The sequence below is a fragment of the Pseudorca crassidens genome, chromosome Y (genome assembly GCF_039906515.1).
Source record: "Pseudorca crassidens isolate mPseCra1 chromosome Y, mPseCra1.hap1, whole genome shotgun sequence".
NCBI lineage: Eukaryota > Metazoa > Chordata > Mammalia > Artiodactyla > Delphinidae > Pseudorca > Pseudorca crassidens.
In genome coordinates this window covers 10,683,056-10,696,411 of record NC_090318.1, presented here as the reverse complement: position 1 = coordinate 10,696,411, position 13,356 = coordinate 10,683,056, and positions in this window count along the sequence as shown.

Sequence of the window (13,356 nt, the reverse complement as noted above, 5' to 3'; positions counted from 1 at the left end):
ACACACAAACACTCACTCACACATACCTGACTGTGACTCAGTGAACCACCTATAGCAGCACACACACACACACACAAACATACACTGCTCATTGGACTCAATGCACTGCCTAAACCAGCACACACACACACAAACACACACACACATATGACTCACTGACTCAATGCACAGCCTGTACTGGCACACACACAAGGCTTACTGTGACTCAATGCAGAGTCTACACCAGCATACAAACACATGGCTCACTGTGACTCAATGTAATGCCTATGCCAGCACACACACACAGAGACACATGCATGCCTCTCTCTGATTCAATGCACGTACTATACCATCACAAACACACACACACGCACAGTCACTGTGACACAACGCAGACCCTATACCACAACACCCATGCAAAGACACATATGCACGGCTCATTGTGACTCTATGCACACCCTATACTATCACATACACACATTCACACATGGCTCATTGTGAATCAGTGCACAGTCTGTAGTTCCAGGTATACACACACAGACACACACCTCAGTGACTCAATGCAAAGCCCATACCATCACACACACACACACATACACACACAGCTCACTGTGAATCAGTGTACAGTCTTCAGCTCCATGTACATACACACACAACACACCTTAGTGAATCAATGCAGAGACCATACCAGCATACACACACACATACACACCCCGGAGACTCAATGCTCTGCCTATTCCAGCACACACACACACGGCTCACTGTGGTTCAATACCAGCCTGTACCTGCACACACACACACTCTCACACACACCACCGTGTGACTCAATGCAGTTTATACCACCACACAGACACACAAACACACACAAACACCTCTCTGTGACTCAATGCCAAGCCCATACAAGTAAACAGACACACACAACAATGGCTCACTGAGACTCAATGAACAGTGTATACTAGCACATACAAACACATGGCTCAATGTGAGTCAATGCATAGCCTATACCCGCACACACACACACAGAAACACACCTTAATATGGCTCAGTGTACAGCCTATAGCAGTACACACACACACATCTTACTGTGACTCATGCAGACTCTACAGCACCAAATACACAAACACTAACACAGGGCTGGGATTCAATGCACAGTCCATACCAGCAAAGGCACACACACCACACCACACTGTGACTCAATGTTCAGATTATACCAGCACACACACACGGCTCACTCTGTCCTAGTGCACAGAATATAACATCACACACACACCCCACACTGTGACTCAATGCACAGCCTGTACCTACACATACACACACACACAGCTCACTGTGACAAAATATGCAGCCTATACCAGCACACACACACACACACCCTCAATGTTACACAATGGTCAGCCTATATCAGAACATGCAGACACACACACACATCACTCTGACTCACTGCACATCCTATACCAGTGCACTCACACACACACACACACATGGCTGACTGTGAATCAATGCACATTCTGTCCCAGGACACACACACACACACGGCTCCCTGTGACTCAGTGCACAGGATATGCTAGCAGACATACACACACAGAGAAGCACATACGGCAAAATGTGAGTCAATCCACAGCCCATACCTCCACACACGCACACATACTGACACTCAAAAACACAGCTCAGTGTGATTCAATGCAAATCCTAAACTAGAAAGTGCACACACACAGACACAAACCTCCCTATGAATCAGTGCATAGCATATAACATCACACACATACACCTCACTGTGACTCAATGTGCTGCCTCTACCTGCACACACACACACACAAAACTCAATATGACTCAATGAGCAGGCTGTACCAGCACACATATACACACATGTGCACACAGACCTCAGTGTGTCTCAATTGTCAGCCTATACCAGAACACACAGACACACACACCTCCCACTCTGACTCAATGCACAACCTATACCAGCATGCACACACACTCACATGGCACAGTGAATCAAGGCACAATTTTACCAGCACATGCACACACACCTCAGAGTGATTCAAAGCTCAGCCTATACCAGCAAACACACACACACAAACACAGACATGCACAGATGCAGGCCTCACTGTGACTCAATGCACAGCCTACACCAGTACACACACACACACACCAACACGCACTCACACATGGCTCACTGGTACTCAATAAATCGCCTATACCAGCACACACACACACAGCGCACTGTGACTCAATGCAGTCTGTATCACCCACACTCACACACACACCCATGAGTCAATAAAGCCCATACCAGCACAATAAAGCCCATACCAGCACACAAACTCACATGCACACACACACACACGAGACTGTGACTCAAAACGCTTCCTGTACCAGCACACACACACACAAACACCTCACTGTGACTCAATGCACAGCCTATACGAGCACACACATACACACACAGCTCACAGTGACTCAATACAGAGTCTATACCAGCGCACACACAGACACACAGCCCACTCTGTCTCAATTGTCATCTAGTGCCAGCACACACACACACACAAACACACACAGCCGTTCAGGTCAAAGTGGATAAAACCACAGTCCACACCATCACAGCACACACACACCGCACTACTCACTGTGACTCAATGCACAGTCTACACCAGCAAATACACACACACATACACAAACAACTCCCACACATTCAACTGTGACTCAGTGCTCTGACTATACCAGCTCCCCACACACACATGGTTCACTGTGACTCAGTGCACAGCAAATAACTGTACACACACACCCCTACACACACATATTGCTCAGTTTGACCTAACGAACAGTCTGTAACACCACATACACACATGCACACCTCAGTGACTCAATGTTCAGCCTGTACCATCACACACACACACGCATACACAAATACACGTACACACACTAATACGGCTCGCTGTGATTCAATGCACAGCCTATAACATCACACAGAGACACCCATCACTGTGACTCGAACTGCAGCTTGTACCTGCACATACACACACAAAGACCCACCTTCTGTGACTCAATTCACAGCCTACTGCAGCATACACACAGAAAAACAACCATCACTGTGATTCAATGCACCGCCTATACCACCATACACACAGAGCTCACTGTGAATCAATGCACAGCCTATAGAAGAACACACAAACACTCACTCACACATACCTGACTGTGACTCAGTGAACCACCTATAGCAGCACACACACACACACACACACAAACATACACTGCTCATTGGACTCAATGCACTGCCTAAACCAGCACACACACACACAAACACACACACACATATGACTCACTGACTCAATGCACAGCCTGTACTGGCACACACACAAGGCTTACTGTGACTCAATGCAGAGTCTACACCAGCATACAAACACATGGCTCACTGTGACTCAATATAATGCCTATGCCAGCACACACACACAGAGACACATGCATGGCTCTCTCTGATTCAATGCACGTACTATACCATCACAAACACACACACACGCACAGTCACTGTGACACAACGCAGACCCTATACCACAACACCCATGCAAAGACACATATGCTCGGCTCTTTGTGACTCTATGAACACCCTATACTATCACATACACACATTCACACATGGCTCATTGTGAATCAGTGCACAGTCTGTAGTTCCAGGTATACACACACAGACACACACCTCAGTGACTCAATGCAAAGCCCATACCATCACACACACACATACACACACAGCTCACTGTGAATCAGTGTACAGTCTTCAGCTCCATGTACATACACACACAACACACCTTAGTGAATCAATGCAGAGACCATACCAGCATACACACACACATACACACACCTGAGACTCAATGCTCTGCCTATTCCAGCACACACACACACACAGGCACACACACGGCTCACTGTCATTCAATACCAGCCTGTACCTGCACACACACACACTCTCACACACACCGCCGTGTGACTCAATGCAGATGATACCACCACACAGACACACAGACACACACACACACCTGTCTGAGACTCAATGCCAAGCCCATACAAGTAAACAGACACACAAAACAAAGGCTCACTGAGACTCAATGAACAGTGTATACTAGCACATACAAACACATGGCTCAATGTGAGTCAATGCATAGCCTATACCCGCACACACACACACAGAAACACACCTTAACATGGCTCAGTGTACAGACTATAGCAGTACACACACACACAAACACACACCGCTCAGTGATTCAATGCAAATCCCATATCAGCATACACATACACATACACTCACCTAGGTGTGACTCAATTCTCAGCATATAGCAGCACACACACACACCTTACTGTGACTCATGCAGACTCTACAGCACCAAATACACAACACTAACACAGGGCTGTGATTCAATGCACAGCCTATAACACCACACAGAGACACCCATCACTGTGACTCAAACCGCAGCCTGTACATGCACATACACACACAAAGACACACTTTCTGTGACTCAATACACAGCCTACTGCAGCACACACACACACACAAACACAACCATCACTGTGACTCAATGCACCTCCTGTACCAGCTTACACACATGCCTCACTGTGAATCAATGCACAGCCTATACAAGAACACACAAACACTCACACATACCTGACTGTGACTCAGTGAACCACCTATAGCAGCACCCACAAACACACACAAACATACATGATTCACTTGGACTCAATGCACTTCATATATCAGCACACACACACACACACACACACATATATGACTCACTGACTCCTTGCACAGCCTGTACTGGCACACACACAAGTCTTACTGTGACTCAATGCAGAGTCTCCACCAGCATACAAACACATGGCTCACTGTGACACAATGTATTGCCTATGCCAGCACACACACACAGAGACGCATGCATGGCTCTCTCTGATACAATGCATGTACTATACCATCACAAACACACACACACACACACACGCACAGTCACTGTGACAAAACGCAGACCCTATACCACAACACCCATGCAAAGACACATATGCACGGCTCTTTGTGACTCTATGCACACCCTATACTATCACATACACACATTCACACATGGCTCATTGTGAATCAGTGCACAGTCTGTAGTTCCAGGTATACACACACAGACACACACCTCAGTGACTCAATGCAAAGCCCATACCATCACACACACACACATACACACACAGCTCACTGTGAATCAGTGTACAGTCTTCAGCTCCATGTACATACACACACAACACACCTTAGTGAATCAATGCAGAGACCATACCAGCATACACACACACATACACACACCTGAGACTCAATGCTCTGCCTATTCCAGCACACACACACACGGCTCACTGTGGTTCAATACCAGCCTGTACCTGCACACACACACACTCTCACACACACCACCGTGTGACTCAATGCAGTTTATACCACCACACAGACACACAAACACACACAAACACCTCTCTGTGACTCAATGCCAAGCCCATACAAGTAAACAGACACACACAACAATGGCTCACTGAGACTCAATGAATAGCGTATAGTAGCACATACAAACACAAGGCTCAATGTGAGTCAATGTATAGCCTATACCCGCACACACACACACAGAAACACACCTTAATATGGCTCAGTGTACAGCCTATAGCAGTACACACACACACATCTTACTGTGACTTATGCAGACTCTACAGCACCAAATACACAAACACTAACACAGGGCTGGGATGCAATGCACAGTCCATACCAGCAAAGGCACACACACCACACCACACTGTGACTCAATGTTCAGATTATACCAGCACACACACACGGCTCACTCTGTCCTAGTGCACAGAATATAACATCACACACACACCCCACACTGTGACTCAATGCACAGCCTGTACCTACACATACACACACACACAGCTCACTGTGACAAAATATGCAGCCTATACCAGCACACACACACACACACCCTCAATGTTACACAATGGTCAGCCTATATCAGAACATGCAGACACACACACACAGCACTCTGACTCACTGCACATCTTATACCAGTGCACTCACACACACACACACATGGCTGACTGTGAATCAATGCACACTCTGTACCAGGACACACACACACACACACACATGGCTCCCTGTGACTTAGTGCACAGGATATGCTAGCAGACATACACACACAGAGAAGCACATACGGCAAAATGTGAGTCAATCCACAGCCCATACCTCCACACACGCACACATACTGACACTCAAAAACACAGCTCAGTGTGATTCAATGCAAATCCTAAACTAGAAAGTGCACACACACAGACACAAACCTCCCTATGAATCAGTGCATAGCATATAACATCACACACATACACCTCACTGTGACTCAATGTGCTGCCTCTACCTGCACACACACACACAAAAAACTCAATATGACTCAATGAGCAGACTGTACCAGCACACATATACACACATGTGCACACAGACCTCAGTGTGCCTCAATTGTCAGCCTATACCAGAACACACAGACACACACACCTCCCACTCTGACTCAATGCACAACCTATACCAGCGTGCACACACACTCACATGGCACAGTGAATCAAGGCACAATTTTACCAGCACATGCACACACACCTCAGAGTGATTCAAAGCTCAGCCTATACCAGCAAACACACACACACAAACACAGACATGCACAGATGCAGGCCTCACTGTGACTCAATGCACAGCCTATACCAGTACACACACACACACACCAACACGCACTCACACATGGCTCACTGGTACTCAATAAATCGCCTATACCAGCACACACACACACAGCGCACTGTGACTCAATGCAGTCTGTATCACCCACACTCACACACACACCCATGAGTCAATAAAGCCCATACCAGCACAATAAAGCCCATACCAGCACACAAACTCACATGCACACACACACACACGAGACTGTGACTCAAAACGCTTCCTGTACCAGCACACACACACACAAACACCTCACTGTGACTCAATGCACAGCCTATACGAGCACACACATACACACACAGCTCACAGTGACTCAATACAGAGTCTATACCAGCGCACACACAGACACACAGCCCACTCTGTCTCAACTGTCATCTAGTGCCAGCACACACACACACACAAACACACAAACACACACAGCCGTTCAGGTCAAAGTGGATAAAACCACAGTCCACACCATCACAGCACACACACACCGCACTACTCACTGTGACTCAATGCACAGTCTACACCAGCAAATACACACACACATACACAAACAACTCCCACACATTCAACTGTGACTCAGTGCTCTGACTATACCAGCTCCCCACACACACATGGTTCACTGTGACTCAGTGCACAGCAAATAACTGTACACACACACCCCTACACACACATATTGCTCAGTTTGACCTAACGAACAGTCTGTAACACCACATACACACATGCACACCTCAGTGACTCAATGTTCAGCCTGTACCATCACACACACACACGCATACACAAATACACGTACACACACTAATACGGCTCGCTGTGATTCAATGCACAGCCTATAACATCACACAGAGACACCCATCACTGTGACTCGAACTGCAGCTTGTACCTGCACATACACACACAAAGACCCACCTTCTGTGACTCAATTCACAGCCTACTGCAGCATACACACAGAAAAACAACCATCACTGTGATTCAATGCACCGCCTATACCACCATACACACAGAGCTCACTGTGAATCAATGCACAGCCTATAGAAGAACACACAAACACTCACTCACACATACCTGACTGTGACTCAGTGAACCACCTATAGCAGCACACACACACACACACAAACATACACTGCTCATTGGACTCAATGCACTGCCTAAACCAGCACACACACACACAAACACACACACACATATGACTCACTGACTCAATGCACAGCCTGTACTGGCACACACACAAGGCTTACTGTGACTCAATGCAGAGTCTACACCAGCATACAAACACATGGCTCACTGTGACTCAATGTAATGCCTATGCCAGCACACACACACAGAGACACATGCATGGCTCTCTCTGATTCAATGCACGTACTATACCATCACAAACACACACACACGCACAGTCACTGTGACACAACGCAGACCCTATACCACAACACCCATGCAAAGACACATATGCACGGCTCATTGTGACTCTATGCACACCCTATACTATCACATACACACATTCACACATGGCTCATTGTGAATCAGTGCACAGTCTGTAGTTCCAGGTATACACACACAGACACACACCTCAGTGACTCAATGCAAAGCCCATACCATCACACACACACACACATACACACACAGCTCACTGTGAATCAGTGTACAGTCTTCAGCTCCATGTACATACACACACAACACACCTTAGTGAATCAATGCAGAGACCATACCAGCATACACACACACATACACACACCTGAGACTCAATGCTCTGCCTATTCCAGCACACACACACACGGCTCACTGTGGTTCAATACCAGCCTGTAGCTGCACACACACACACTCTCACACACACCGCCGTGTGACTCAATGCAGTTTATACCACCACACAGACACACAAACACACACAAACACCTCTCTGTGACTCAATGCCAAGCCCATACAAGTAAACAGACACACACAACAATGGCTCACTGAGACTCAATGAATAGCGTATAGTAGCACATACAAACACATGGCTCAATGTGAGTCAATGCATAGCCTATACCCGCACACACACACACAGAAACACACCTTAATATGGCTCAGTGTACAGCCTATAGCAGTATACACACACATATCTACTGTGACTCATGCAGACTCTACAGCACCAAATACACAAACACTAACACAGGGCTGGGATTCAATGCACAGTCCATACCAGCAAAGGCACACACACCACACCACACTGTGACTCAATGTTCAGATTATACCAGCACACACACACGGCTCACTCTGTCCTAGTGCACAGAATATAACATCACACACACACCCCACACTGTGACTCAATGCACAGCCTGTACCTACACATACACACACACACAGCTCACTGTGACAAAATATGCAGCCTATACCAGCACACACACACACACACCCTCAATGTTACACAATGGTCAGCCTATATCAGAACATGCAGACACACACACACATCACTCTGACTCACTGCACATCCTATACCAGTGCACTCACACACACACACACGGCTGAATGTGAATCAATGCACACTCTGTACCAGGACACACACACACACACACACATGGCTCCCTGTGACTTAGTGCACAGGATATGCTAGCAGACATACACACACAGAGAAGCACATACGGCAAAATGTGAGTCAATCCACAGCCCATACCTCCACACACGCACACATACTGACACTCAAAAACACAGCTCAGTGTGATTCAATGCAAATCCTAAACTAGAAAGTGCACACACACAGACACAAACCTCCCTATGAATCAGTGCATAGCATATAACATCACACACATACACCTCACTGTGACTCAATGTGCTGCCTCTACCTGCACACACACACACAAAAAACTCAATATGACTCAATGAGCAGACTGTACCAGCACACATATACACACATGTGCACACAGACCTCAGTGTGCCTCAATTGTCAGCCTATACCAGAACACACAGACACACACACCTCCCACTCTGACTCAATGCACAACCTATACCAGCGTGCACACACACTCACATGGCACAGTGAATCAAGGCACAATTTTACCAGCACATGCACACACACCTCAGAGTGATTCAAAGCTCAGCCTATACCAGCAAACACACACACACAAACACAGACATGCACAGATGCAGGCCTCACTGTGACTCAATGCACAGCCTATACCAGTACACACACACACACACCAACACGCACTCACACATGGCTCACTGGTACTCAATAAATCGCCTATACCAGCACACACACACACAGCGCACTGTGACTCAATGCAGTCTGTATCACCCACACTCACACACACACCCATGAGTCAATAAAGCCCATACCAGCACAATAAAGCCCATACCAGCACACAAACTCACATGCACACACACACACACGAGACTGTGACTCAAAACGCTTCCTGTACCAGCACACACACACACAAACACCTCACTGTGACTCAATGCACAGCCTATACGAGCACACACATACACACACAGCTCACAGTGACTCAATACAGAGTCTATACCAGCGCACACACAGACACACAGCCCACTCTGTCTCAACTGTCATCTAGTGCCAGCACACACACACACACAAACACACAAACACACACAGCCGTTCAGGTCAAAGTGGATAAAACCACAGTCCACACCATCACAGCACACACACACCGCACTACTCACTGTGACTCAATGCACAGTCTACACCAGCAAATACACACACACATACACAAACAACTCCCACACATTCAACTGTGACTCAGTGCTCTGACTATACCAGCTCCCCACACACACATGGTTCACTGTGACTCAGTGCACAGCAAATAACTGTACACACACACCCCTACACACACATATTGCTCAGTTTGACCTAACGAACAGTCTGTAACACCACATACACACATGCACACCTCAGTGACTCAATGTTCAGCCTGTACCATCACACACACACACGCATACACAAATACACGTACACACACTAATACGGCTCGCTGTGATTCAATGCACAGCCTATAACATCACACAGAGACACCCATCACTGTGACTCGAACTGCAGCTTGTACCTGCACATACACACACAAAGACCCACCTTCTGTGACTCAATTCACAGCCTACTGCAGCATACACACAGAAAAACAACCATCACTGTGATTCAATGCACCGCCTATACCACCATACACACAGAGCTCACTGTGAATCAATGCACAGCCTATAGAAGAACACACAAACACTCACTCACACATACCTGACTGTGACTCAGTGAACCACCTATAGCAGCACACACACACACACACAAACATACACTGCTCATTGGACTCAATGCACTGCCTAAACCAGCACACACACACACAAACACACACACACATATGACTCACTGACTCAATGCACAGCCTGTACTGGCACACACACAAGGCTTACTGTGACTCAATGCAGAGTCTACACCAGCATACAAACACATGGCTCACTGTGACTCAATGTAATGCCTATGCCAGCACACACACACAGAGACACATGCATGGCTCTCTCTGATTCAATGCACGTACTATACCATCACAAACACACACACACGCACAGTCACTGTGACACAACGCAGACCCTATACCACAACACCCATGCAAAGACACATATGCACGGCTCATTGTGACTCTATGCACACCCTATACTATCACATACACACATTCACACATGGCTCATTGTGAATCAGTGCACAGTCTGTAGTTCCAGGTATACACACACAGACACACACCTCAGTGACTCAATGCAAAGCCCATACCATCACACACACACACACATACACACACAGCTCACTGTGAATCAGTGTACAGTCTTCAGCTCCATGTACATACACACACAACACACCTTAGTGAATCAATGCAGAGACCATACCAGCATACACACACACATACACACCCCGGAGACTCAATGCTCTGCCTATTCCAGCACACACACACACGGCTCACTGTGGTTCAATACCAGCCTGTACCTGCACACACACACACTCTCACACACACCACCGTGTGACTCAATGCAGTTTATACCACCACACAGACACACAAACACACACAAACACCTCTCTGTGACTCAATGCCAAGCCCATACAAGTAAACAGACACACACAACAATGGCTCACTGAGACTCAATGAACAGTGTATACTAGCACATACAAACACATGGCTCAATGTGAGTCAATGCATAGCCTATACCCGCACACACACACACAGAAACACACCTTAATATGGCTCAGTGTACAGCCTATAGCAGTACACACACACACATCTTACTGTGACTCATGCAGACTCTACAGCACCAAATACACAAACACTAACACAGGGCTGGGATTCAATGCACAGTCCATACCAGCAAAGGCACACACACCACACCACACTGTGACTCAATGTTCAGATTATACCAGCACACACACACGGCTCACTCTGTCCTAGTGCACAGAATATAACATCACACACACACCCCACACTGTGACTCAATGCACAGCCTGTACCTACACATACACACACACACAGCTCACTGTGACAAAATATGCAGCCTATACCAGCACACACACACACACACCCTCAATGTTACACAATGGTCAGCCTATATCAGAACATGCAGACACACACACACATCACTCTGACTCACTGCACATCCTATACCAGTGCACTCACACACACACACACACATGGCTGACTGTGAATCAATGCACATTCTGTCCCAGGACACACACACACACACGGCTCCCTGTGACTCAGTGCACAGGATATGCTAGCAGACATACACACACAGAGAAGCACATACGGCAAAATGTGAGTCAATCCACAGCCCATACCTCCACACACGCACACATACTGACACTCAAAAACACAGCTCAGTGTGATTCAATGCAAATCCTAAACTAGAAAGTGCACACACACAGACACAAACCTCCCTATGAATCAGTGCATAGCATATAACATCACACACATACACCTCACTGTGACTCAATGTGCTGCCTCTACCTGCACACACACACACACAAAACTCAATATGACTCAATGAGCAGGCTGTACCAGCACACATATACACACATGTGCACACAGACCTCAGTGTGTCTCAATTGTCAGCCTATACCAGAACACACAGACACACACACCTCCCACTCTGACTCAATGCACAACCTATACCAGCATGCACACACACTCACATGGCACAGTGAATCAAGGCACAATTTTACCAGCACATGCACACACACCTCAGAGTGATTCAAAGCTCAGCCTATACCAGCAAACACACACACACAAACACAGACATGCACAGATGCAGGCCTCACTGTGACTCAATGCACAGCCTACACCAGTACACACACACACACACCAACACGCACTCACACATGGCTCACTGGTACTCAATAAATCGCCTATACCAGCACACACACACACAGCGCACTGTGACTCAATGCAGTCTGTATCACCCACACTCACACACACACCCATGAGTCAATAAAGCCCATACCAGCACAATAAAGCCCATACCAGCACACAAACTCACATGCACACACACACACACGAGACTGTGACTCAAAACGCTTCCTGTACCAGCACACACACACACAAACACCTCACTGTGACTCAATGCACAGCCTATACGAGCACACACATACACACACAGCTCACAGTGACTCAATACAGAGTCTA